Source organism: Rhinopithecus roxellana, chromosome 16 (genome assembly GCF_007565055.1).
Source record: "Rhinopithecus roxellana isolate Shanxi Qingling chromosome 16, ASM756505v1, whole genome shotgun sequence".
Classification (NCBI taxonomy): domain Eukaryota; kingdom Metazoa; phylum Chordata; class Mammalia; order Primates; family Cercopithecidae; genus Rhinopithecus; species Rhinopithecus roxellana.
This window is the reverse complement of record NC_044564.1, coordinates 21423961-21451952: the sequence shown is the minus strand read 5'-3', so window position 1 is coordinate 21451952 and position 27992 is coordinate 21423961. Positions and strand designations below refer to the sequence as shown.

At 46.9% G+C, this 27992-nt stretch overlaps 1 long non-coding RNA gene across 1 annotated transcript; it reads right to left on the bottom strand.

The window, feature by feature from the left end:
* Positions 1-427: 427 nt before the first annotated feature.
* On the bottom strand, positions 428-27764 carry LOC115893914. Its single transcript, XR_004053936.1, has 4 exons — positions 27475-27764; positions 25590-25761; positions 14125-14272; positions 428-1352 (listed from the first exon to the last, which is right to left on the bottom strand). It is a non-coding gene; the product is annotated as an uncharacterized LOC115893914 (long non-coding RNA).
* Between the last annotated feature and the right edge of the window lie 228 nt (positions 27765-27992).

The following is a 27992-nucleotide window of genomic DNA, read 5'->3' as shown; positions in this document are numbered from 1 at the left end:
AATAGAGGGTACCAACTGGATGGATCATGCAAATATTTTATTACTGGGTGTACAATTACTTTCATTATAAAGTAACAGAACTGTATTCCAAAAGTATGAAAAATAGGCCGGGCACGGTAGCTCATGGCTGTAATCCCAGCACTTTGGGACGCCGAGGCAGGTGGATCACCTAAGGTCAGGAGTTCGAGACCAGCCTGGCCAACATGGTGAAATCCCATCTCTACTAAAAATATGAAAAAAGTTAGCCAGGAGTGGTGGCAGGCACCTGTAGTCTCAGCCACTCAGGAGTCTGAGGCAGGAGAATCGCTTGAACCCAGGAGGCAGAGGTTGCAGTGAGCCGAGATGGCACCACTGTACTCCAGCCTGGGCAACAGAGCAAGACTCTGTCTCAAATTTAAAAAAAAATAGAAAAGAAAATTTCATCGTTACATCACTCTAACAAATCCCCTATTTGTATTTTCATGCATTTCCTTCCGAGTATGTAAATGTGAGCACATATATCTTCTCTACATGTTACACAGGGGGCTGCTGACACCATTTTATATCATGCTTCTGTTGTAACTTCCTGTCATATCCTAAGACTTTTCTCATCCCGTTATAAAGTCCCCAACCTCTTATAAGTGCTGTCAACTACATTAAGAGGATGTATATAACTTATTTAACCAATTTTCTCTTTTTGTATTGAGGTAACCTCTCATTTTTTTGTTATTATAGCATTATGATTTTTTAAACTACTAGCTTTTGCCTAATGCCTTCATAATTTTCCCTGGGTACCACTCAGAGATGCTTGGACACCTCAGGTTAGTGTCCCCAGAAGCAGCCTGAAAGTAGCTGGGCCACAAACTTTTTTACCAGGAGTTAAGCAGCTTTCGCCCCAGAGAGTAAATCAGTGCCCTGCTTCCTTTATTGAGAAAGTCTTGCTATGGAAAAAGTCAGCAGGACTAAATAGCCTGCTGAGTGACAGTAATGTACATCCCGGTGCGAGCTTCTTATTCCTCTTCATGGACATCTAACCAAGAGTTTGCAGAGCAGCACAGGTCTGCAGGTGACATTTTGAGCAGCACTTGTCTACAGAGCTTCTGTAGGCACAACTGATTCACTGTGGAAGGTTTACACCTGGGTGGATTCATGGTTGGAGTTTGGAAGAGAATAAAGTACTTGCCATGAGCCTGGCACTGTACCATGGCCTTCCTGTGTTCAGTGCTCAAAGGGTGCCCCTCCCACAGCTGGGGCGTGCTGCTCTCACGTTCTTGAGCATTTGCCTCATGTCCTTCCCAGGTGCTCCGGCTCCTGTCCGGGCTGCAGATCTCCCGTGCATTGCCTTGTGTCAGTACGCACAGCCAGAGCTTCCCCTAGAAACAAGGAGAACCAGAGCCGCTCAATTAGAGGGGCCACCATGATAATTGTACTGTTTGCATCTTTTGTAGGCTCCTTAGGGTATTGCTAAAAAGAGTAATTTTACAATTGACTTTCAATTATTCTCAGAAAACAAGAATAAGACCCCTCCATGAAAGAAGGATTGTAAGGATTTTTAAGCTGAAATGGAATGTGCTCAGGTCTGCATTTTAGAAGGAGCAAACTAACTACTCTATGGAGAATAGATCAGAGAGTTTGAGACAAGAGGTGAGGACTCCAGTGGGGACATCAGGACTGGAGGTCCCAGGAAGGTCAGTGGTGGCAGTAGTAGGTGTGAATTTTAGCACCAATTCTTCTACCTCCCTGCATCCACACTCTGGCTGTATGAGACTTTGGGCTTGGTCTTGTGACTTACTTTGATCAATGGAATGGGGCAAACGAGTCTTGATATCAGGTCTGAGAGTTGATGGTAAGAGACCTCACGTATTTCTACTTTTCCTCTCATGCATCTGCCATCACCATGAGAAGAACCTGTCCAGCTTGCCCGTGGACCCTAGGAGGATGAGGGATATGTACAGCAGAGATGCCCACCAGCTTGCCAACCCCTGAGTGAGCCCAGCCAAGATCAGTAGAGCCACAGGCCCTGAGAAGGAATGCCTGTGGTTGCAGACCACTGAGATTCTGGGGCTGTTTGTTATGCAGTATTGCTGGGGCAATGGGCAACTGATATAGTGGGCGTGGAAAGAAATTAACAAAGCCAAGAAATACTGAAGAAAGCAAATGGAGTTGGTGGCCAGTCGAATGAGTGGGTGAGACTGAGAAAACCTCAGAGAACTTGGTTTGGCTCAGGTACCTGGGTGGTTGAAGGACACCGTGCCTGTGGTAAAGGACACAGAGGAGGAGACGTGGCCGCCCACATTAGACTTACATTAAGAGCACTCTCTCCTTCTCCCTACCCTTTCTTCTTTTTTCTGGAGGAGGCCAGGGCCTGTGTCTGTTGAGATAAGCTCCGCAGGGACAGAACCACTGTGTGGGATTATAGGCACCCCTGCCACAGTCAGCCACCCCCACGGCCTCCGGCTCTGTCACAGCTTCTCCTCCGGTACAGACTCATTAGAGCAACCCCTGATGTGGACAAGGTGGTGAGCCAGACTTCCCCGCCACAGGGGCCAACTCAAGAAAGGCCCCCAGATTTCCCAGGGCCTCCTGCAGAAAACACAGCCTGCATCTCGTTACTTTCATTTGCTTAAAATACCTGCCTTTGCAGCAGTGAAACCACCCAAAATACTCACTTCTTTATTTCCAGCTAGATAAGTTGAACTCAATTTGCATTGGATAATTATTTTCAATTAAGTGATAACAATCCTGTTTGGTGCAAAAATAATCTTGTCCAAAGGCCAAACAGTTTATCCCATCCAAGAAACAGGAGGCAGTGATAGGAGGCCTATTAGCATGCTTGCCATGAGGATGGAGGGGCCAATCCCCACCCCTGGAAGGATGCCCCAGCCAAGTCGTTCGTGGGGGACCCCTGACACTTTGGGCCGGGTGGGACCATTGACCTGGTTTGCCCTTTGACAACCCCTGAGCCGTGCAGCCACTCTTTATTCTTTCTGGACAAAGAAGGAGGAACCTCCTGACAGCTGCAAGGTAGTGGAAAAGGCAGCTGGTCAGAGAAGGGCCCAAGACAGAGGCCGGGACCCGAGTTCTGGGCCAGCTGTGTGTCCCTGGACAAGTCATCCCTCTCTGGGCCTCAGTGTCCCCTCTGTGTGGAGAGCAGTGGGGTTAGATGTGGACAGTTCTAGCTCAGATGTGATTCTGTCCTGGTCATCCAGAGCTACCTAAGTCTGAAGCCAGGTTTTCTGTAGGGAAAAGCCCTACTTCCGGTGTGATGTGTGCGTTGTCGGGGCAGGGATTCTCCTCCACCAGGAAGAGGGAGCAGGCGCTGAGTTCTGGAGCCTCACAGGGGCCCTGCCACTCTCCTGGTCTTATGGCGATGTCACATTCTCTGCAGGCAGCTGGAGTTCCTTTCTTTCCTCCACAACCTTCCCTACTGTTGCACATCTGGGCAAACACCCTCCCCACCAATCAAGCTGCCGTGAACATCTTGTCCAAGGCTGCTGGTGTATTCAAGAGCAGACCCTGTCTCAAAAACACAAAAAAGAGAAAAACAACCTGCCTGCCAATCTTTCTATTGTTATTTACAGTGAAAAACATGAGGATCGAGGTGGTCCAAACAAATAACTCTTGTGAATTTTTGCAGCCAATGCTTCAAATATTTGATACTTGAGTACCCTGTGCTGTGTGCTCTCTGTGTATTCACTGATGTGCAGTCCTCCCCCAGCACGAGAACTAAAACTCTTGTCACTTATAGACAAGAAAACCGAGGCTCAGAGAGGCTAAATAATTTGCTCAAGTCACACAGAGTGGAATTCTGACTTTTTGTTGGTTTCAATTGACTTCCACACTACATTTTTTCCTTCCTTCCTTCCTTCCTTCCTTCCTTCCTTCCTTCTTCCTTCCTTCCTTCCTTCCCTCCCCCCTCCCTCCCTCCTTCCCTCCCTCCCTTGTTTACTTCTTTCCATTTTTTTTGGTCTTGACCTCCTGGCCTCAAGCGATCCTCACCTGGGCCTCCCACAGTGCTGGGATAACAGGTGTAAGCCACCATGCCCTGTTGTTCTGCATTATTTTCTCTACTCAATGATGGCAGCGGCCCTTATACTTCTCTGGCACACACTGTACCCTCAGCCAAGCCGAACTGAGAAGCTGGACAGGAGGAGGGAAAGAAGAAACCATCTGAGCTGCCATATCTCTTAAGTACAGTTTTCTGTATTCAAATTAGGTGACACAATCTCCATGAATAACATTACAGTTCCCAAAGGATCACACCCAATTTAAATGTATAAGAGGCCATTAACGGGCAGGGCTAGCTATTAGAATTTAGCTCCAGTGTCATTGTGGTGTGGTTCTGCTATTAGGCGGGCACAATGGGGATAATAGAAGCACGAGACACACTCGCCCCTGGTCTCCAAGGCTCTGGGTCCTCAGACTGGCTGAGTGCTGGGGACCAGGGTCACCCAAGAAGCCCTGACTGGCCCTCTTGAGGGTTAGCAGAGCTTCTCTCTGTCCAAAACAGGTCAGGCCCTCTTCCCTGGTCCCCCAGCTCCACCGCCACTCAGAGGAGTGACCTAAGCTGCAGGTGAGGCTCCCGAGCCCCTGACAGGGATGTTTATGGAAGTGGATTGGGATCAGCACCTGGGCAAGGTGGGTAGAGGCAGGAGCAGACAAATGGGAAAGGCTAGCTGCCATGCGGGCTGAACAACAACGGGGCCAACCTCAGGGGGACCCCTGGAAGCCAGAATGTCCTTTCAAAAGTTCTGAATGTGGGCTGGGTGTGGTGGCTGATGCCTGTAATAATCCCAATACTTTGGGAGGCCAAGGCAGGTGGAATCACTTGAGGTCAGGAGTTCGAGACCAGCCTGGCCAACATGGTGAAACCCCGCCTCTACCAAAAAATACGAAAATTAGCCGGGCATGGTGGCATGCACCTGTAATCCCAGCTACTCGGGAGGCTGAGGTGGGAGAATCACTTGAACCAGGAGGCAGAGGTTGTAGTGAGCCAAGATTGCACCACTACACTCCAGCCTGGGCGACAGGGCAAGGCCTTGTCTCAAAAAAAAAAACAAAAACAAAAAGAAAGTTCTGAATGTGGAGTTTCATGCAGAGATGGCCAGGCCTTTGTACCCCCATGCAGATCAGTAGCTGGATGTGGGCTGCCCTGGGAAGGATATGACCTCGGGCTGGGTGAATCTCTGCAGCTGAGGCTGTCCTGCAGGGCTAGTCACTTAAGGCCATATGCTGACTGCCTGCCCAGCTGCTGGGCAGCACGTCCTTCTTGGAAGGGGACCTGGGCAGGCGGCAATGACTTTTGCCCACCAGGGCTGTGGCCTGTCAGTCCTTGGGATAGCATAGACCATGCCTCAGTGGCTTCAGGGGAGAAAGAGACCATCTACTTGAATCATTTAGCTCAGGGCACAGCATACAAATAAGAGCTCAAAAAATGTCAGCCACTCTTGTTATCCCCATCCTGACCCAAATCACAGGATGACCCTCTCCACTCTTCTCCCTCATCCTTGCACCCCTCCCTAGCGTCCAGCAGGTGTCCAAGCCTCACTTGCACTCCTCCACTAATGGACAGGCCACTACATCCCAAGGCAGCCCAAGTCACTGTTGAAGAGCTTTTTTTTTTTTTTCCTACTATGGTAAAATGTATATAACCTACATTTTACCACTTTAATCATTTTTAAGTGTACAGTTCAGTGGCATTAAGCACATTCACATTGTTGTACAACTATCAGCACCATCCATTTCCAGAACTTTTTTCCCAGACTGATACTGTTTACCCATTAAACAATATTCCCTCATTCCTCCTCTCCCCTGAACCCCTGGCAACCACCACTCCCATTTCTGTCTCTATGAATTGGACTGCTATCAGCATCTCATATGAGTAGAATCGTTTTTTTTTTTAATTGTGTCTGGCTTATTTCACTTAGCATAATGTCCTCAAGTTTCATCCCTGTGACAGCATATGTCTGGATTCCCATCTTTCTTTAAGGCTGAATAATATTCCGTTGCTTGTATACACCACATTTTGCTTATCCATTTATCTGGCCGTGGATGGATACTTGGGTGGCTTCCACCTTGTGGCTATTGTGAGTGATGCTGCTGTGAACACTGGTGTACAAGTGCCTATGTAAAACCTGCTTTCAGCAGGGCGTGGTGGCTCATGCCTGTAATCCCAGCACTCTGGGAGGCTGAGGTGGGCGGATCACTAGACGTCAGGAGTTTGAGACCAGCCTGGCCAACATGGTGAAACCCTATCTCTACTAAAAATACAAAAATTAGCCGGGCATGGTGGCATGCTCCTGTAATCCCAGCTACTCGAGAGGCTAAGGCAGGAGAGTCGCTTGAACCTGGGAGATGGAGGCTGCAGGGAGCCAAGATCATCATGCCACTGCATGCCAGGCTGGGCGACAGAGTGAGACTCTGTATATAAATAAATAAATAAACCCTGCTTTCATTTTTTCTTTTTTTTGATAAGGTCTCGCGCTGTCACCCAGGTTGGAGAAGGTGTGATCATAGCTCACTGCAGCCTCGATCTCCTGGGCTCAAGCAATCTTCCCACCTCAGCTTCCTGACTAGCTGGGACTACAGGTGGGCACCACTACACCCAGCTAATCTTTTTATTTCTTGTAGAGACAAGCTATGTTGCCCAGGCTTGTCTCGAACTCCTGGCTTTAAGTGATTCTCCCACCTCAGCCTCCCAAAAATGTTGAGATTACAGGAATGAGCCATGCCAGCCACTGCTTTCAATAATTTTGGGTATGCAGAAGTGGAGCCACTGGATCATATGGTAGTTCTACATTGAATTTTTTGAGGAACTGCCATCTGGTTTCCCACAGTGGCTGCACCATGTTTGTTGAGCAGCTCTGAGAGAAAAACGTGCTCTTCCATCATGCTGCATTCCCATGACTTCCTCACTGGCCCTTGGCTTTGCCCCAGGGACAGCCCTGCTGAGTCTTTTTTTGTTTTGTTTTGTTTTTTGTTTGTTTGTTTGTTTGTTTTGTTTTTGAGACAAGGTCTAACTCTGTTGCCCAGGCTGGAGTGCAGTGGTGCGATCACAGCTCACAGCAGCCTCAAACGCGTAGGCTCAAGCAATCCTCCCACCTCAGCCTCCTGAGTAGCTGAGACCACAGCTGAGTGCCACCACACCCAGCTATGGATTTTTTTGTAGAGATGGGGTCTCACTATGTTGTTCCTGCTGGTCTTGAACTCCTGCACTCAGGCAATCTGAACACTTTGGCCTCCCAAAATTCTGGGATTACAGGTGTGAGCCCCAAGACTCAACCTCTGTTGAGTCTTGGTGCCAACACAGGAGCCCCACTGAGCCCTCTGCTCTGGGCAGGTTCGCCCACTCCAGTGCCCCGTGCCCCACTCTCACTGCCCACTTCACATAAGTGCAGTGGCGTTTTCTCTTGAGGAACCCCACCAGGGGGAGCAGTAAAGGGGTCTCAGAGTCAGGAACAAGCTCACCTGGCACTTGGAAGGAAACCCAGGCCCCCTGCCCACACTCCTCTCCAGCGGGGCCCTCCCCTGCCACCTCTTCCCACTTCCCCCAGCCTTCCTGCTCCTCTCCTCTCCTCAGGGCATCACCCCACCAACAGAAGAAAGTAATCTGTGACCAGGAGTACTCTCCTCAGAAACTCTGAAGGCACTTGACACACTTGAAGAAGTGACACAGATTTAAAGTTGTCACTTTGCTCAGTTTACCAGATCAGACCAAAAGTTGCTTTGATATTCAAAAATCTTTAAAAGTGTCTAACTTCAATTCTTTTTTTTTGTTGGTTTTTGTTTGTTTTTGTTTTTGAGTCTCACTCTGCTGCCCAGGAGTACAGTGGTGGGATCTCAGCTCACTGCAGCCTCTGCCTTTCTCCTGCCTCAGCCTCCAGAGTAGCTGGGATTACAGGTGCACACCACCACACCCAGCTAATTTTTGTATTTTTAGTAGAGACAGGGTTTCACTGTGTTGGCCAGGCTAGTCTCGAACTCCTGACCTCAATGATCCTCCTGCCTCAGCCTCCCAAAGTGCTGGGATTACAGGTGTGAGCCACCATGCCCAGCCCTAACTCAGTTCTTAAAGGGATTAAGACTGTGTCTCTTCACCATTTCTGAAGGCTCCTTATTTTACGGTCCTGAGACATTTCTACCTTTATTAAATCCTCCCCATGGGATGGTGGTGGTGGGAGGAGGGACATCACCACTAACAACAAAGAAAATAAGACGCCCAGGTGTGGTGGCTCACACCTATAATCCCAGCACTTTGGGAGGCCAAGGTGGGTGGATCATGAGGTTAAGAGTTCAAGACCAGCCTGACCAACATGGTGAAACTCTATCTCTACTAAAAATACAAAAATTCGCCGGGCGTGGTGGCGCATGCCTGTAGTCCCAGCTGCTTAGGAGGCTGAGACAGGAGAATCACTTGAACCCCGGAGGCAGAGGTTGCAGTGAGCCGAGATCAGGCCATTGCACTCCAGCCTGGGGGACGGAGCGAAACTGTGACTCAAAAAAAAAGAAAGAAAGAAAATAAGACAAAAATCACATTTTAGTGAAAAACAAGTGACCGCTCTGCACAGCTCCTCAAGCTCCTCAATGCCTCCCAAGGCAGCTGTGCCAGGTGCTGAGTCCACATATTTTTCACCCCATGCTTCTCACACTGGGACAGTGCACTTCTAGCAGCACTGGCAACCACACAAAACGCTCTGCCCACAGCAGGCTGCAAGGCACCAGCTCTCCTGGCTGAGTGCACGTTGGGCCCTGGGAGCAAGTGCCTCCTGAAACTTCTCACCCTGATGGCGGCTTGCCTCACCCTAGCCCCAGCGCAGAGCCCCAACCTTGCTGGAAAGGTTTAGCATCTGCTAGGAGGAATATTAGACCCAACTCAAGAGAAGTAAGTTCTAGTTCTGGCTTTGCCACCAAATGTGGACTCTCATCCTCACTCTCCCCATTTAGAAACCCACAGGTTAGAAGTGATTATTTCCAAGGCTGGGTGCAGAGGCTCACGCTTGTAATCCCAGCACTTTGGGAGGCTGAGGCAGGTGGATCACTTGAGATCAGGAGTTTGACACCAGCGTGGCCAACATGGTGAAACCTCATCTCTACTAAAAATACAAAAAGTAGCCAGACATGGTAGCAGGCACCTGTAGTCCCAGCTACTCGGGAGGCTGAGGCTAGAGGATCACTTAAGCCCAAGAAGTTGAAGCTGTGATTAGCCATGATCACACCACTGCACTCCAACCTGGGCGACAGAGTGAGACCCTGTCTCAAAGAAAAAAAAAAAAAAAAACAACCCAAACCAAAAAACGGACAAAAAAAGAACATCACAGGAAATATGGAAAAGAGAAAAATGAAAAACAAAATTACCCCCATTCATCCCTTAATATCATCCCTGAGCTATTTGGTGTGTTTCCCTCCAGAATTTTCCCTGGTGTGAGGGGCACGGGCTACTGCTGTGCATCTCCTCTCCGTGGTGCATGGTGAAAGTCATGCTGTTCATGGACACATCTGCCCTGCTATCTCCACATGCTTCCCTCTCCAGGCTCAATAGTACCTCTGTCTCCATCAGCTATTGCTACATAACAGTCCAACAGTCAACATTCAGCAGGTTAAAATACCAAGATTTGGCCAGGTGCAGTGGCTCACGCCTGTAATCCCAACACTTTGGGAAGCCAAGGCAAGCGGATCACTTGAGGTCAGGAGTTCGACTCCAGCCTGGACAACATGGTGAAACCCCACCTCTACTACAAATATAAAACGTTAGCCAGGCATGGTGGCAGGTACCTGTAATCCCAGCTACTCAGGAGACTGAAGCAGGAGAATCGCTTGAACCTGGGAGGCGGAGGTTGCAGTGAGCTAAGATTGAGCCACTGCACTCCAGTCTGGGCAACAGAGCAGTCTCTATCTCAAAAAAGTAATTAATTAATTAAAATTTTTAAAAAAAGATTTATTATTGCCCAAGAGTCTATGGTCAGGGGAACAGCTCTGTTGGTCTGAGCCTGGCTCAGCTAGTCTTGTTTATGCATCTGTGATCAGTTGCTGGGTCCCCTGGTTGGTCTAAGGGGCCGATGTTCACATGTCTTGGCTGGCTGGTCATGGCCTGGGCAACTGGGGTCAAACAGTGTCTCACCCTCCGTTCCATTCTACTGGTCAAAGTAAGTCGCAAGACCGGCCCAGAGTCACAGTGGCAGGGACTACAAATTTCAGGGTCAAGGGCATGCATACATGGAAGCCAGTAATCTTAGTGTCAACCACTGCTCTTAATCTACCATAATCCCTAATTTTCATAGGTGCCATTTTTGGTAGCAATACAATTTTTCATAGATGTGCATTTGATAGATTACCATTAAATAGGATGTACCACATTTTAATTTGTTTAAAAGTTTTCTCTTATAACACTTGTGTGAACAACTTTGGTGGAGCCTTCACCTTTGAGATCAGGAAAAGCAGCATTTCCCACTCTAAATCAGAAACCCAAGGTTAAGTGAGAAAATTGAGCCCAAGTGTCCCGAAGGCCCTTTAGAAGCAGCGCCACCTGCAGACCTTCCCGAGTTCCTCACCTGACCGAATTCAAAGGTGTCAGACCAGGAGTCTCAGACCAACTTGAGTCTAGCTATTGAAATCACTTTCAGTGTCACTTTCCCTCTCTAGGCTTCAGTTTCTCCACTATAAAATTGCAGGGTTGGACTAGAACAGTCTTTCTCAAATGATGTCACTCTGGTCTAAAAGCCAAAAAGATGCCAGTGACCGCCTTCTTGAAAGTATTTTTATTGATTGTTTGATTCATTGATTGAGACAGAGTCTTGCTCTGTCGCCCAGGCTGGAGTCCAGTGGTGAGAACTCAGCTCACTGCAACCTCTGCCTCCCAGGTTTAAGCAATCCTCGTGCCTCAGCCTCCCAAGTAACTGGGATTACAGGCACGTGCCACCACACCCGGCTAATTTTTTGTATTTTTAGTGGAGATGGGGTTGCACCGTGTTGGCCAGGCTGGTCTTGAATTTCCGACCTCAAGTGATTCTCCACCTCGGCCTCCCAAAGCACTGGGATTACAGGTATGAGCCCTCCCACCTGGCCTATTTATTTTGAGACAGGGTCTCACTCTGTCACTCAGGCTGGAGTGCAGTGGTGCAATCAGGGCTCACTGCAGCCTTGACCTCCTGGGGCTCAAGCAATCCTTCCACCTCAGCCTTTCAAGTAGCTGGGGCTATAGGCAAGCACTACCATACCTGGCTAATTTTTTTTTATTCTTTCTGTATTTATGGAGACGGGTTTTCACCATGTTGCCCAGTCTTGAACTACTTGGCTCAAGCAATCCTTCTGCCTTGGCCTCCCAAAGTGTTAAGATTACAGGTGTGAGCCATCGCACCTGGCCTGAAAGTATTTTTAAATGCATAAGAAAAACACAAAGCAGTTCCCTATCATTCCAACTGCTCAGCAGTGATCCACCTTTTAGAAATGGTGTCGTGCTAGGAGCAGGGGGCGCAGCATGAGAGGCTGCCCATCTGGCACCTATGAGGGTGATGTCAGATTGGGGAATCCAGGCACAGGCAGCACATAACAAGGCTAAGGATAATGACTGGTCTCTGTTCAGTGTTTTGTCTTGTAATCCCAACATGTATTTGTGACCTTGCTCAATGTTCATTGTCTGTTAAATGCACTACACAAATTTAATTCCCATGGTTTGTGACTGAACAAAGGAGGTTTCAAAAGAAAGTTATGTGCATTTCAGTTCATGAACTCTTGCTGTTATTTTTAAAGAGCTCCATGGAACAAATGGGTGGACTCCAAGCACCCTTTGAGCTCTAACAGCCTAGAGAAGAGGTGGGGAGGGGGTGCCTCTTTTCTCTTCCCCAGCTGAGTTCAGAGGTCAACAGTCCTCACAGTTGGACATGGGCAGCATTGCCCAGTAGCTTAGGGGCCACTGGTCATAGTGGCATCCTGCATGGCAGAGACCCTGGGAGTAGCATTTTTGGCAATGTTTTGGTTACAGACCTCCTTCCGAGTCGCCTGCAGAGGTCTTTCCCGCTCTTTGTAGTGGATGTATGATTTTGTTTGCAAGTGTCCTTAGAAGAACCACTCCTCCCACAGCATGAGGCTGTCAATCCTGGTGGCTTCTCCCTCCAACCCAGGCCCTCTGAGGATCACTCTGCCCCACCCCTCAGCACGTGACTGGTTCAGAGGCAGGCATGTGACTCAAGAAGCCAATAAGAATTCTTTTCTGGGATTGTTACTTTAGTCCCTGGGTGAAAGGAGGATTCCCCTGGATAGAGTTGTCTTGCTGGGAGGTTCTGTATCTGGCTGCCCACCACCATCTTTACTAACTCATAGAAGAAAGTGAAGCAGAGAGGCAAGAGATCGGGGGTGTGGGGGAGAGAGAGAGAGAGAACCTGACAATGCTGCTTGAGCCCCTGCATCCAGCTATGCCTGCTTCCCCCCAGACTTCCACACTTTAGGAGCCAATGAATTCCTTGGTTGCCTAAGCTACAATGAGTTAGGTATCTCTCACTTGCAACCAAGAGTCCTTTAAGGCCCATTCAACAGAGCTGCCATATACAGTGACACCCCTTCACTTACACAGTACACAGTCTTAACGAAGTAAATTGCTCAGTCATCACCTCCTCTCAGAAGCCTTCCTTGATTTCCCTATGCAGAAGAAGTCACTCCCTACTCTATGCTTCCAGGAATCTTGTAAAAATATACACTGTGGGCCAAGTCCCTCTATGTATTTATGAGAATATAAATTGAATATAAGAATATAAATTGAAGCACCCAACCAAGAAAGTGCTTAGGTATTTGTTGAGTGAATTATAATTAAATCTCACTACAACAAACAATTGGGATGTCTCATCTAATTTGTTACTAAGAAAATTCTCGTCTGGGTGGGTGGCTCACACCTGTAATCCCAACACTTTGGGAGGCCAATGTGGGAGAATCACTTGAGCTCAGGAATTTGAGACCATACTGGCAACACAGGGAGACCCTGTCTCTACCAAAAATAATAAAATAAAATAATTAGCCGGTCATGGTGGCACGCACCTGTGGCCCCAGCTACTCTAGAGGCTGAGGTGAGAAGATTGCTTGACCCCAGGAGGTCAAGGTTGCAGTGAGCCATGATCACATCACTGCACTCCAGCCTGGACAACAGACTGAGACCCTGTCTCAAAAATAAAAAGAGAGAAAAGAAAAGAAAATTCTCAGCTGACCACTGTGGTTCATGCCTGTAATCACTACTTTGGCAGGCCAGGGAACTGAGGCTGCTGAAGTCCACGGACTGGCCCAGATCACACACAGTGAGTCTGGGTCCCACAGGGACCAGACGTGCTGACCTCTGTGGAGTTTTGCACCCAATCACCCAGAGGCAGCAGGAGGAGTTTCTTTCTTGTTTTGTTTTGTTTGAGACAGGGTCTCACTCTGTTGCTGAGTCCAGAGTGCAGTGGCACCATCGTAGGTCACTGCAGCCTCAATCTCCTGGGCACAAGAGATCCTCCCACCTCAGCCTTCCAAGTAGCTGGCACTACAGTTGTGTACCGCTATCCATGGCTAGTTTTTTTTAAAATTAGAGATAGGGTCTTACTATATTGCCCAGGCTGGTCTTGAACTCCTGGGCTCAAGAGATCCTCCCACTTTGGCCTCCTGAAGTGCTGGGGTTACACATGTAAGCCACCATGCCCACCTCAATCGAGATTTGTTTCTTTTCTTTTTTTTATTGAGATAGGATCTCACTCTGTTGCCCAAGCTGAAGTGCAGTGTACAGTGGCACGATCTTGGCTCACTGCAGCCTCTACCTCCTGGGCTCAAGGGATCCTCCCACCTCAGCCTCCTGTGTAACTTGGACTACAGGTTTGCACCATCAGGCCTGGCTAATTTTTGTTTGTTTGTTTTGTTTTGTTTTGTTTTGCAGAGACAGGGTCTCACTATGTTGCCCAGCTTGATCTCAAACTTCTGGCCTCAAGTGATCCTCCCACCTTGGCCCCCAAATCTGTGGATTACAGATGTGAACCACTGCACCCAGCCTCGAGGTTTGTTTCTTCAACTATTACCCTCCAGGGGCTGCTCCACATTCATGCACCTTCATGCATTTGGCTCTGGGCTGTACCCACCTCCCCTTACCCCAGATTCTGCCAAGCTGGTCCTTAGGACAGTGGCCCTCCCACTTACCCTGAGGCCGAGATCTCTGACATGTTTGTGGGCCTCACTTCCCAGGTGCCTCCCAGCCCCGCATGAGCCGTCTCGTAGGGCCAAGACAGCACTTTTGTATGGGGGTCTGTTTCAGAGGCACAGATGGCTCCAAACGTGTCTTCTGCATCTGTAAAAGATAACAGATGTGCATTTAAAGAAAGGAATACATACATATTTAATGATTTAGCTTAAGCAACGGGGCAAATATTCATTTTCTTAAGATGGTAATACATAATTAACTGATAATAAAATTAATTGGGTAAAACAGTCTAAAAATAATGCAGTACTTATTACATGAGGGAATATAACTGCATTGAAAGAGGTTTAATTGTTCCAGAGATTGACAAGTCCCCACAAGCAGCAAAGGAAAGAGGTTTCTCCACCTTTGGAATAAGGGCTCTGAGTGGGCGCTCCCTGTTCACGCTGTGGGAATGGGGTGGGAATGGAGGGTGGAGAGGAAGATGGTTTCTTGCAATTTAACAACTTAACAATGGGTTTAGAGAGCATCCCAGCGTCTACTCCCAACCATAACCACACATCTTCATCCCCGCCGGGTCAAAAAATACAGAAAAGAAAGAATCTACCACAGATACCCTTTTATTAGATCATAAGAGAGAACGCTTGTAGACGCCTCATGAACTCACCCCTTCCACTGCTAAGTGCCAGAGCCTGGGCTGGACAATGTGGGAGAGGCCGGCTGGGCAAGTCTGTCTTCTAGGGAGGTCTCGGGTGTTTGGAGAAGGGAGATAGGGACACAATCCTCACAACAACTGCCAAAAGAAGTGTGAGCACATGGGGCAGAGGGAGCTTCAGTCACAGGGGAGGTGATTGGGACTGGAGAGAGATGTCCTGGAGGAGGTGGCTTGGGCAGGTGGGTTCTGACTGGTGCCTATGGGAGAGGAGCCCATAGGAAGAGGAGAAAGCAGGATAGCTGGGGTTGAGTTGGGCTGAAGCTGGACCAGGAAGGGTGTGGCGAGAGATGAGGCTGAACCGGTGGGCGGGAGGAGGGGGGTCCCAGGTGTGAGGGAAAAGCAGCTCTGGTACCACTGTCGGCCCTGCCTTTTATTGTTAATCTCTCTTGTGAATTCAGGTGGGAAAAGGCCTGCTGAGAGTAGTGCCAGAATTCACAGGAGAAAGATTCTGTAATTTCTTTGAGCTCTGTGACTCTGGACAAAGTATTCAGTATTAATGCAGTTGACCATGACGTCTTCTATGTGCGCGACTGACAGACCAAATTACCTTTCCTTATCTCCTGGCGAGAAAAAAGGACCATTTACTTGACATATTTCATAATCATTTCACCTGCTTGCTCCCTACGGACAGCGTTGGTGACCCGGCCCCCTCCTCTCCCATACGATGCAGGAAGTATGTCGTCTAATAAGCCCAGTTTCTAAAGAATGTTTTTAATCTTGGAATAGTGAGTGTGATTTTCGATTGTATTTTTAATTCTCTATCTACTCTTTTAAAAGCACACGCTTTTGTTCTAATTCTCATCTTAGCTCATCAGGGTCAGGAGGAAGCGTGGACATTTTCCATTCCAGGGATCTGTTTAGCATTTGACAGGTAAGGCCCAAAGAAAAGGCATGGGCCAGAACACCACAGGGCAGCTTGGGGCAGACCAGGAATTCTAGATTCAGGGCTGTATGCCCTCCATGCCCAGTGGGCACCATTCTGTAGGTGGTGCCCTAGCCTGGTAACTACAAAACCTCAGAGCATTTTTTCTAATTGTGGTAAAATACACATAACAAAAAATCTACCATCTTACCTTTTTTTTTTTTTTTTTTTTTTGAGATGAAATTTCTCTCTTGTTGCCCAGGCTGGAGTGCAATGGTGCGATCTCGGTTCACTGCAACCTCCACCTCCCAGGTTCAAGAGATTCTCCTGCCTCAGCCTCCCAAGTAGCTGGGATTACAGGCACTCACCACCACTCCTGGCTAATTTTTTGTATTTTTAGTAGAGATGGGATTTCACCATCTTGGCCAGGCTGGTCGCAAATTCCTGACCTCAGGTAATCCACCCACCTTGGCCTCCCAAAGTGCTGGGATTACAGGCGTAAACCACCGCACCTGGCCACGTGGAAATATTTATGATATTAAGTATAAAAAGCAGATTGCAGCCAGGTGCAGTGGCTCACACCTGTAATCCCAGCACTTTGGGAGGCCATGGCGGGTGGATCACAAGGTTAGGAGTTCGAGACCAGCCTGGCCAACGTGGTGAAACCCTGCCTCTACCAAAGATACAAAAAAATTAACTGGGCGTCGTGGCGCACGCCTGTAATCCCAGCTACTTGGGAGGCTGAGGCAGGAGAATTACTTGAACCCAGGAGGCGGAAGTTGCAGTGAGCCGAGATCGCACCGCTGCACTCCAGCCTGGGTGACAGAGCGAGACTCTGTCTCAAAAATAAAAAGCAGATTGCATAGCCAGGTACCATAGCACACACCTGTAATCCCAGCACTTTGAGAGGCCAAGGTGGGAGGATCACTTGAGGCCAGGAGTTCGAGACCGGCCTGGACAACTGGGCAACATAGTAAGACTTGGTATCTACAAAAAATTTAAAAATTAGCCAGGCATTATGGCACATGTCTATAGTCCCAGCTACTCTGGAGACTGAGGCAAGAGGATCACTTGAGCCCAGAAGTGCTATGCTGCAGTGAGCTGTGATCGCACTACTGCACTCCAGCCCAGGTGACAGAGTAAGACCTTCTTTCTAAAAAAATAATAATAATAATGATTAATTACATTTTGTAAAAAGCAGTTGTAAATTGGTATCTATAGAGAATGGCCCCTACTTACATAAGTAAATATGTAAACGTCAGTGGGTATTTGCCAGGATATTTACCACAATTTGACCAACGGTTCTTCCTGAGTAGTAGAATTATGGATGGCTTTCTTTTTCTATTTTCTTTTTTTTTAATGAAAAATGAATAAAATAAAAGTTGTCCTGCTAGGGCTACTATAACAAAATACCACAGACTGGAATGGGTAGCTTAAACAATAGAAATTTATTTTCTCACAGTTCTGGAGGCTGGAAATCCAAGTTCAAGGTGCTGGCAGGCTTGGTTCTCCTGAGGCCTCTCAGTCCTTGGCTTGCCGACAGCTGCCTTCTTGCTGTGTCTTCCCAAGGCCTTTGCCCTGTGCACATGCATCCCTGGTGTCTTTCTTCTTTTAAGGACACCAGTCATATTCCATGAGGGCCCCATCCTTGTGACCTCATTTTACCTTAATTACCTCCTTAAAGACCCTGTTTCCATATACAGTCACATTGGGATTTAGGGCTTCAACCTATGAATTTTGGGGAAACACAATTTAGTCTATAAGTTAGTTTGAAAAGAAAAAGAAAGTAGGCCGGGCATGGTGGTTCATGCCTGTAATCCCAGGACTTTGGGAGGCTGAGGCGGGCTGATCACTTGAGGTCAGAAGTTCAAGACCAGCCCGGCCAACATAGTGAAACCCCGCCTCTACTAAAAATGCAAAAAAAAAAAAAATTAGCCAGGCATGGTGGTGAGTACCTGTAGTCCCAGCTACTCAAGAGGCTGAGGCATGAGAATTGCTTGAACCCAGGGGATGGAGGTTGCTATGAGCTGAGATGGTACCACTGTACTCCAGCTTGGGCGACAGATCAAGACTCTGTCTGAAGGAAGGAAGGAAGGAAGGAAGGAAGGAAGGAAGGAAGGAAGGAAGGAAGGAAGGGAGGGAGGGAGGGAGGGAGGGAGGGAGGGAGGGAGGGAGGGAGGGAGGAAAGGAAAGGAAGGGAGGGAGGGAGGGAGGAAGGAGACTTGTTAAAGCAGTGCTCTTACAAAAGGACACAGACAGTTCTTAGGATGAATTTTGTCAGTTTCACCCAACAGTTAATTTCTATGCTATGCAACCTTTCCCAGAGCTTAGAAAAAAGTTAAAAATTTTCCAATTAATTTTACACACTTTGCATAACTCCAATACTAAGACTTGATTTTAAAAAGAGCACAAGTTAAAGTGTATCTATCTAAAATCAAGAATCAGCATCATACTAGTGATAAAACAGTAAATCTAGTCTAGAGGAATTTGGATTAGAGTCAGAAAGAAGACAAGGGCATCAGTTAGGTATCAGCAATGCGAGCTGCTGTGAGGAACATAACTCCAAACCTCAATGGCTGAACACAATGGAAGTGTATTACTTATTTACACAAAGAGCAGTGAGAATCTCTGGTTAACCAGCTGCCTCCCATGTGGCCACTCAGGGACCTCAGCTGCTTCTGCCATCCCGCAGAGCCACTGCCAGCTCCTCTGACATTAAACAGGAAGAAAGACAGTAGAGGATCTTATGGGAGGTTTTATGGACCAACTGGGAAGGCATCTATATCACCTCCGCCCACAGTCCAGTGGCTCGAACCTGGTTGCGCAGCCACTCCTAACTGCAAGGGAGGCCAAGAAATGTTCCCTCCTTCCATGCCCAGCAGAAAGAAGAAACAGGTGATGTTGCAGCTTTCCTTGCATAATACCCCACTGTTGTCTCTGGGACTTTTGTTGACAAGTCACTGATGTTTTCTGCACCTCCTGATTTGCAGCAGGCAGTGACTGCTACCTGAGCACCATCCCAGTTTCAGAGATTAAAACTGTGAAAAACTTGGAATTGATGAAATACTCAATAGGAATAGTAGATGAAGTTGTAGGAGATGCTGCACTTGTAAAAAGCCCACAGATGAACCAGGGCTTTCCGGGCACAACCACAAGGCCAAAAACATAAATGGTAGACTAAACTATATAAAAACAAAAAAATCCCTTATATCAGAAAAGAACATTGAAAGGAGAAGGGCCCACTGTGGGGGAAATATTTGCGATGTGTGACAGGCAGAGAATGAGCAGGGTTGCTATTTAAAGAGCCCTTACAAATCAAGAGTGAAAAAGGTGAAGAAAATGGACAAAGAATAGTAACAGGAAATCAATAAAAGAAGAACTAAAAATGGTTAAATATGTTAACTATGTAAAACTAGTAGTCAAAGAAGCACAAATTAAAACTACCATGTAATACCATGTTTTACCATCAGATTGGCAGAGATGTGAAAATTGATAATGGTGTTTGCAAAGACTGGCAAGTAAAGGCAATTAGCCCTCTGGAAAGGGAAAGATGGGTGCCCTGTTTACCACTGTGGGTGATAAGGTCTTGAAAACACTTATGCCTATTGACCCAGCAGTCCCACCTCTGGAATTTATCCTAAGGAAACAAATGAAGAGATCTAAAAGACATGTGCACAAGGCTGCTAATCTCAGGGGACCTTTTAAATTTAACTTTAATTTGTATCAAGTTATACATGCACATGATTTCAAAGGTCAAAAAATTCTACAAGATTTGTTATAAAAATCAGCAATTCCCTGAAGCTGCTCCCCCAGTCATGGCCCTGCTCTGCTTTTTCAGTCCCAGAGATACTTTTTTTTTTTTTTTCTTATTTGAGACAGCGTCTCACTCTGTCTCCCAGGCTGGAGTGCAGTGGCACCATCTCAGCTCACTGCAGCCTCGACCTCCAGGGTACAAGTGATTTTCCCTTCTCAGCCTCCTGAGTAGCGGGAACCACAGGCATGTGCCACCATGCCCAGCTAACTTTTATCATGTATTGTAGACAGGGGTCTCCCTGTGTTGCCCAAGCTGGTCTCGAACTCCTAGGAGCTCAAGCAGTCCTCCTGCCTTGGCCTCCCAAAGTGTTGGGATTATAGGCATGAGCCACTGTGCACAGCCTCAGAGATACTAATTCAATCCTTTAAGTATTTACTGTATTTTCTCTAAATACCATGTTTATATTGCTACTTCTTGATTTTTCAGGTTTATACATTATATAGTGATTTGTCATTATGGAAGGGGAGACTTTGGCTCTCATCAACCACTCACTCACAATACCCCCCACCCTAGAACAAAACACATATTAATGCATGTATTCCCACCTCTCACAGCCTCCCAATATAGTTATTTGTCATTCTGATCAGATCAATATTTGTTATTTTATTCTGAATACAAATCTATTTTCAACATTTTTAAAGTTAATAATCATCCTGCTTTTTTTTTTTTTTTTTTTTCTGAGACAGAGTCTCTCTCTGTCCCCCAGGCAGGAGTTTAATGGCACAGTCTTGGCTCACTGAAGCCTCCACCTCCCGAGTTCAAGTGATTCTCCTACCTCAGCCTCCTGAGTAGCTGGGACTACAGGCACATGCCACCATGCCCAGCTGATTTTTATACTTTTAGAAGAGATGGGGTTTCGCCATGTTGACCACACTGGTCTCAAACTCCTGACGTCAGGTGATCCACCACCTCAGCCTCCCAGAGTGCTGGAATTACAGGTGTGAGCCACTGTGCCTGGCCCAGTTGTCTCGCTTTCACCATTGGCTTGGTTTACTAATTTTCATCACTAATTTAACTACAAACTCTTTCTTTCAGAATTTTGAACATATTCCTCCATCATGTTCTGGTTCCCACTGATGCTGGTAAAGAATCTAGTGTCGTTTGGATCCATGATCCTTTGTATGAAATCCACTTTTTCTCTGCAAACTTATAGGATATTTTCTTCATGCCAGATACTTGTGTTCTTTAATTCTAGGTTTTTGAAAACAAAATATATTAAAAATTACTTTCTTCTTTCTTTTTTTTTAGGACAGAGTCTCACTCCGTCACCCAGGCTAGAGTGCAGTGGTGTGACCCTAGCTCAGTGCAGCCTTGAACCCCTAGGCTCAAGTGATTCTCCCACCTCAGCCCCCCAGGTAGCTAGGACTACAGGTGTGTGCCACCATTCCTGGCTAATTTTTTTAATTTTTTTTTTTTTTTGAAAACACTTATGCCTATTGACCCAGCAGGTGTGTGCCACCATGCCTGGCTAATTATTTTATTTTATTTTATTTATTTTTGCAGAAGCCATTGGTACCATGTAGCTAAGCTAGGTGAAGATACTCTGGACTCAACAATTCTATATTAGGATACATGCTCTAGAACATCTCTCCCATGCGTGCACAAAAAGATATTGATGCCCGTAATCCCAGTGTATTGGGAGGCCGAGGCAGAAAGATCACTTGAGGTAAGAAGTTTGAGACCAGCCTGGGCAACATAACAAGATACTGTTTTTACAAAAAGTTTAAAAATGGGCCAGGCACGGTGGCTCACGCCTGTAATCCCAGCACTTTGGGAGGCCGAGGCGGGTGGATCACGAGGTCAGGAAATCGAGACCATCCTGGCTAACATGGTGAAACTCCATCTCTACTAAAAATACAAAAAATTAGCCGGGCATGATAGCAGGCGCCTGTGGTCCCAGCTATTCGGGAGGCTGAGGCAAGGGAATGGTGTGAACCCCGGAGGCGGAGCTTGCAGTGAGCCAGATCTTGCCACTGCACTCCAGCCTGGGCGACAGAGCGAGATTCCGTCTCAAAAAAAATTTAAAAATGAGCCAGGCATGGAGGCATGCACCTGTAGTCTTGGCACTCAGGAGGCTGAGGTGGGAGGATCCCTTGAGCCCAAGAGTTTGAGTTTACAGTGAACTATGATCGTGCTACTGTATTCCAGCCTGGGTGACAGAACAAGACCCTGACTTTAAAAAAAAAAAAAAAATGACATTTACAAGAATGCTTATGGCAACGTTTTTTATAAGGGCAAATAAAAGAGAAAGATATAATAAATAATTATTGACGGGAATGAATAAAGATGGCACGGTTATATAAAACATATACAATATTGAGTAAATACACAACATATACAAGGATGCAGTCTAGCTGGGTGTGGTGGCTCATGCCTGTAATCTCAGCACTTTGGAAGGCTGAGGCAAGAGGATCACTTGAGTTCAGGAGTTCGAGACCAGCCTGAGCAACATCGTGAGACCTTGTCTCTACTTTAATAAAAAAAAAAACTGGCTGGGTGCGGTGGCTCATGCCTGTAATCCCAGCGCTTTGGGAGGCCGAGGCGGGTGGATCATGAGGTCAGGAGATCGAGACCATCCCAGCTAACACGGTGAAACCCCATCTCTACCAAAAAATATATTTAAAAAATTAGCCAGGTGTGGTGGCAGGCGCCTGTAGTCCCAGCTGAGACTGAGGCAGGAGAATGGCATAAACCCAGGAGGCAGAGCTTGCAGTGAGCAGAAATTGCACCACTGCACTCCAGCCTGGGCGACAGAGCGACACTCCATCTCAAAAAAAAAAAAATTAACTAGGTGTGCTGGCGTGCACCTGTAGTCCTGGCCACTCAGGAGGCTGAGATGGGAGGGTTGCTTGAGCCCAGGGAATTTGAGGCTGCAGCGAGCAATGATTGCACCACTGCACTCTAGCCTGGGGGACAGAGAAAGACCCTGTCTCAAAAAAGAAAAAAGGGAAAAAAAATTGCATTCCTACTTAAAATTGCAATATTCCACCCCTGCCTCTCCAACTTCCCTTATTTTTTCCCTCTGTCCTTCTCACGTTCTAACATATTAATAATGTATCTCAATTTCATACCTTTTGTTTATGGTTTGGCTCACCCTACCAGAACGTGTGTCCCACGAGAGCAGTGATCCTGTCTGCTGTTTATGGATGTTCCCAGGGCTTAGGATGGTGCCTGACATACGGTAAGTTCTCAATAAGTATATGTTTGTGAATTTATGAATGAATAAAAGACAGAAACCACTACTGAAAGTTTAAAACCATGCAAAGCAATACCACTTATCATTTATGGATGAACACGCAGTTCAGGCTTGGGTTACCCCTGGTGACAGAGGTGGGGAACAGGATCAGGAAGGGGCACCCAAGAGTCTTCCAGTGTCCCTGTAAGATTTTATTTCCTAAGCAGGGCAATAGAGATGGAAATGTTTGCTATATTATTATCGACAAGTTTTGCATGGTAGAGAAATTTTACAGCTTGAAAAAAAAGGAACAGCAAACACCTGCAGCAGGTGTTAGAGTTTCCCAGGGTTTTTCCACATTACCTCATGGGACAAGGGGACTTCCTGTAAGCCCAGCTCAGAGCAAGGTGGGGCCTGGGATTGGGGGTTCTTCCAGAGCTCCCTAATGGGGGGGAAATTCCAGTCAGGCCAAGGGAGGAAGGGGCAGCCTAGGACGCCACCTCTTCTGGGTGAGATGGGGAGAGTGGGTCAGAATAAAGCCTGATCTTACACTGTCTTAGTAACAGTTCAACAAGTTCTAGCCCATTGCCCAGGTAGAGCCGATTTATCACGACAGGGGAATTGCAGTAGAAAGAGTTTGATACATGTAAAGCCGGCTAAACAGGAGACTGGAACTTTATCATAACTTAAATCAGCCCCTCGAAAATTCAAAACTGGGCCTTTTAAGGATAATTCGGCCGGGCGCGGTGGCTCAAGCCTGTAATCCCAGCACTTTGGGAGGCCGAGTCGGGCGGATCACGAGGTCAGCAGATCGAGACCATCCTGGCTAACACGGTGAAACCCCGTCTCTACTAAAAAATACAAAAAAAACAGCCGGGCGAGATGGCGGGCGCCTATAGTCCCAGCTACTCGGGAGGCTGAGGCAGGAGAATGGCGTGAACCCGGGAGGCGGAGCTTGCAGTGAGCTGAGATCCGGCCACTGCACTCCAGCCCGGGCGACAGAGCGAGACTCCACCTCAAAAAAAAAAAAAAAAAAAAAAAAAAAAGGATAATTCAGCAGGTGTGGGACCAGGGAGTGAGGAGTGTATATTGGTCGGGTTGAAAATGAAATCATATGGGGGTTGAAGTAGATTATTTTTCTTTTTTTTGGAGACAGAGTCTCCCTCTGTCACCCAGGCTGGAGTATGGTGGCGCAATCTCGGCTCACTGCAGCCTCTGCCTCCCGGGTTCAAGCAATTCTCCTGCCTCAGCCTCCCAAGTAGCTGGGATTACAGACATGCACTACCACGCCCACCTAATTTTTGTATTTTTATTAGAGATGGGTTTCACCATGTTGGCCAGGCTGGTCTCGAACTCCTAACCTCAAATGATCTCCCACCTCGGCCTCCCAAAGTGCTGGGATTACAGGTGTGAGCCGCTGCGCCAGCCTGAAGTGGATTCTTGCTGTCTTCTGTTCCTCGGTGGGATCACAGAACTGGTTGAGCCAGATTACAGGCCTGGGTGACACCAGCTGGTGCATCAGAGTGCACCGCCAGTGCAGGGTCTGAGAAATACCTCAAGTGCCCATCTTAGGTTTTACAATCGCAATATTATCCCTAGGAGCAATTGGGAAGGTTCAAAATACTGCAGCCAGCTGCGCGACTCCTAAACCATAATTTCTAATCTTGCGGCTAGCTTGTTAGTCTTACAAAGGCAGTCTGGTCCCCAGACAAGAAGGGGTTTGTTTAGGGAAAGGGCTGTTAGCATCTTTGTTTCAAAGTTAAACTATAAACTAAGTTCAGCTTACGCCCAGGAATGAACAGGGCAGCTTGGAGGTTAAAGGCAAGATGGAGTTGGTTAAGTCAGATCTCTTTCTCTGTCATAATTTTTTTTTTTTTTTTTTTTTTTTTTTGAGATGGAGTTTCAATCTTGTTGCCCAGGCTGGAGTGCAGTGTTGCGATCTTGGCTCACTGCAACCTTCGTCTCCCAGGTTCAAGCCATTCTCCTGCCTCAGCTTCCCAAGTAGCTGGGATTATAGACACCTGCCACCAAACCCAGCTAACTTTTTCATATTTTTAGTAGAGGCGAGGTTTCACCATATTGGCCAGGCTGATGTCGAACTCCTGACCTCAGGTGATCTGCCCGCCTTGGCCTCCCAAAATGCTGGAATTACAGGTGTGAGCCACCACGCCCGGCCGCTGTCATAATTTTCGAAAAGGTGATTTCATCTTCACCCAGGAGTGGGGACTTGCCGCTGGCTCCCCCTGTCAGACACGGTGCTGTGAGTCAGCTCTGGGTTCCGCTTTAGGACACCTGGGAGGTGTCCCCATTCAGAATCTGATTTCCTGTTGGAAGCTCTCCCCAGAATTTCTCGCAACTCCAGTCTGCATCATGGCCCCCACCCCCATGAATAATGGGGAGAATAAATATGGACCCAGTTTTGTCTACATCACAGGGCTGCTGTGAGAATCAAAAAGGGTGAAAAAAACCTCCCTAACAGTAGAGACCAGAGTCTAACTGCAATTTTGCATTTTTTCTTAACCATCCCCCTGTTGTTTGATTGTGTTTGCCATTTTCTCTGCTATAAATAGCACTGCAATGAACATCTTTACCTGACTGCATGTGGGTGAAGGGAAAACTTCCCTTTTCCCTCTGAAGGTTCACTGAAAGTCAACTGGCAAAAGGCAGATTAGTAGGAGAAAAAGCATACACATTTACTAACATTCATGGGAGAGGATTACAGTGTGATTACCCCAATCTCCCAATGGGGTACAGAAGCTTATGTACTCTTTTTCCTAGAGGAGCCCAGAGATGGGGAATATAGAGCATTCTTTGGAGGAGCAGTAAATGAGTATTACGGAGAATGAATGGACCAGGGAGACAGAAATTAACTTGCAAATGGAATGAGTCTGAGAGGCAGACCTTATCTTGTGGAAAAGTCCATCCAGGTGTGGTTGGACGTCTGACTTCTTTTCTTCCAGCTTCTTTTCTGCAGTGGATAATGGGGTAACAGAGGGCTAGAAGGCAAATGTGTTTCTTTCGGCAAGACGCTTTCTAGGTCAGATAAGGAAATTCCAGATAGTCCCTCCGAGCACTTGAGGGGTGAGAGGGAGAGAACAAGACAAGGTTAGAGAGACCTTGATGCTCAGGCTTATTTCTGAGGCCTTTTGATTTTCAAAAGCACTCAGCATGCCCAAGCGCCATATTCTGAGGAATCATTTTCTGCACCCCAACACTTACATTTTTGGTTTGCTTTAAAAAAAATAATTTTTCTGGGATAAATCCCAGAGGAAATAATTGGTTAAAGTATGTAAATAGTTTCTATGGCTTTTCAACCTGATAATCGAAAGGATCAGAATCCTGTTCTAAAGAGTTCATGCGGCCAGTCACAGTGGCTAACACCTGTAATCCCAACACTTTGGGAAGCTGAGTGGAGGAAGTGGAGCACCTGAGGTCAGGAGTTCGAGACCAGCCCAGCCAACATAGTGAAACTCTGTCTCTACTAAAAATACACAAATTAGCCAGGAATGGTGGCACGTGCCTGTAATTCCAGCTATTCAAGAGGCTGAGGCAGGAGAATCGGTTGAACCTGGGAAGTGGAGGTTGCAATGAGCTGAGATTGTGCCACTGCATTCCAGCCTGGGCAACAGAGCAAGATTCCATCTCAAAAAAAAAAACAACAAAAAAAAAAAACACGAGTTAATGCACGTGCAAAGTTTAAGGATGACTGTCTGGGAAACACAGACTTCAGAGGAATGGAATCAATGCTCTGAAATGGAGAAGTTAAGGTTTTACTTCTATAGGTAGAAACAAAGAAGTTTAGCAGGATTACTAAAGTTTAGCAGCCCTTTCCATACAAGGCTGGTTTATGAATTATAGCAATCCGACTGGTTGCAGCTTGTTCTTTTTCAGGAAAGGTATAGTCAACAATCTATCTTGAGTAAATTGATTGTCACAGATCCTTTGGTGCTATCTGGTCGGAGTCAGGTGCAAGAGAGGAAAGAAGGAAGTTAACCTACAAGGAGAGTCAGTAATTAGGAAAAAGGGGTCTTTCCTCCAGTGCCGTTTAGTCTTTTACAACATTTTACAAAAGAATGTAGGTGGGGAAAAGTTGATCTACAATCAGAGAAACAGGCTGTGGCTGCCTGTTATGTGACTCAGGCCCCACTTTTCTTCCAAGTCTCCAAATAAAATCCCAACAGGTTTGTAAGCAGACAGGGAGGGTCTTCAGGGACTATAGGCATTTCGTCAACCGGAGCAATAAGCCTGTTTGACAGCCTCCTGCTTTGCAGCTTGTTTATTCCCAAACCCTGTGTTGAATGTGGTCACCTCGTTGCTGGCACCAGCTCCTGACAGACCCAGACAACTTCTAGATCAAGCAGTCCAACCAGCAGCCCAGGACGGCTTTGAATGTGACCCAACACAAATTCATAAACCTTCTTTGAACATGATGAGATTTTTTTTGCAATTTTTTTTAGCTCATTAGATACAGTTAGTATTAGTGTATTTTATGTGTGGCCCAAGACAATTCTTCTTCTTCCAGTGTGGCCCAGGGAAGCCAAAAGATTGGACACCCCTGTTCTAGATGAACCTGTGTGCACATTCCTCATGACCACGCTGACCATGAGCTCCACCTCAGGAGGAGCCACACCTTCATCACCATCACAGGCAACCTGTGGGCTGGCACGGTGATGCCCTGCGTCTGCAGCCGCGGGCCCCTCGTCCCCTCCATCACTGCATAAAACCCTCCTGTCACTTTCCCTCAGGGAGACACTGCTTTGGAGAATCCTCGCAGGGCTCCTCTTACCTGTGACAAGTCATAAAACTCCTACTGATCCAAACCTGCGTTCTCGTGGAGAGCCGTTTGAGATTCACCAGGTGAATGAACCCCAGTTTCTTTCTGGGTATCAGGTCGAATGTGAATTACTTGTTTTCACAAGCTCTTGACATGTTCTGTCAAATTGCTGTTTCCCAGAGAGTAGACTCTAGTGACATACAAGTGTGTGGGACCATTGCATCTTATCCCAGGAGATCCACTCCTGATCTGGCATTATTCAAAATCTGCTGAATTCAAAACGGTCCTCTGCTTCCTGCTCACCAAGTCTGAAAAGAAAAAAGAAGAAGGAAAGACTACACCTGACAAAAGAGAGGGGGAGACATTTGTATTAGTTTGCCAGTTTGAGGAAATGCCTTACTTGGCAATATTGTAAATCCAGTTTACAGCTCACTTGACAGCTTTGAAATGACTTATTTTTTGGCATACATTTTAAAACTCAGGAGAGCTGAGACAAAATGAGAGTTTATTAGTATTTAACATTTGATAAA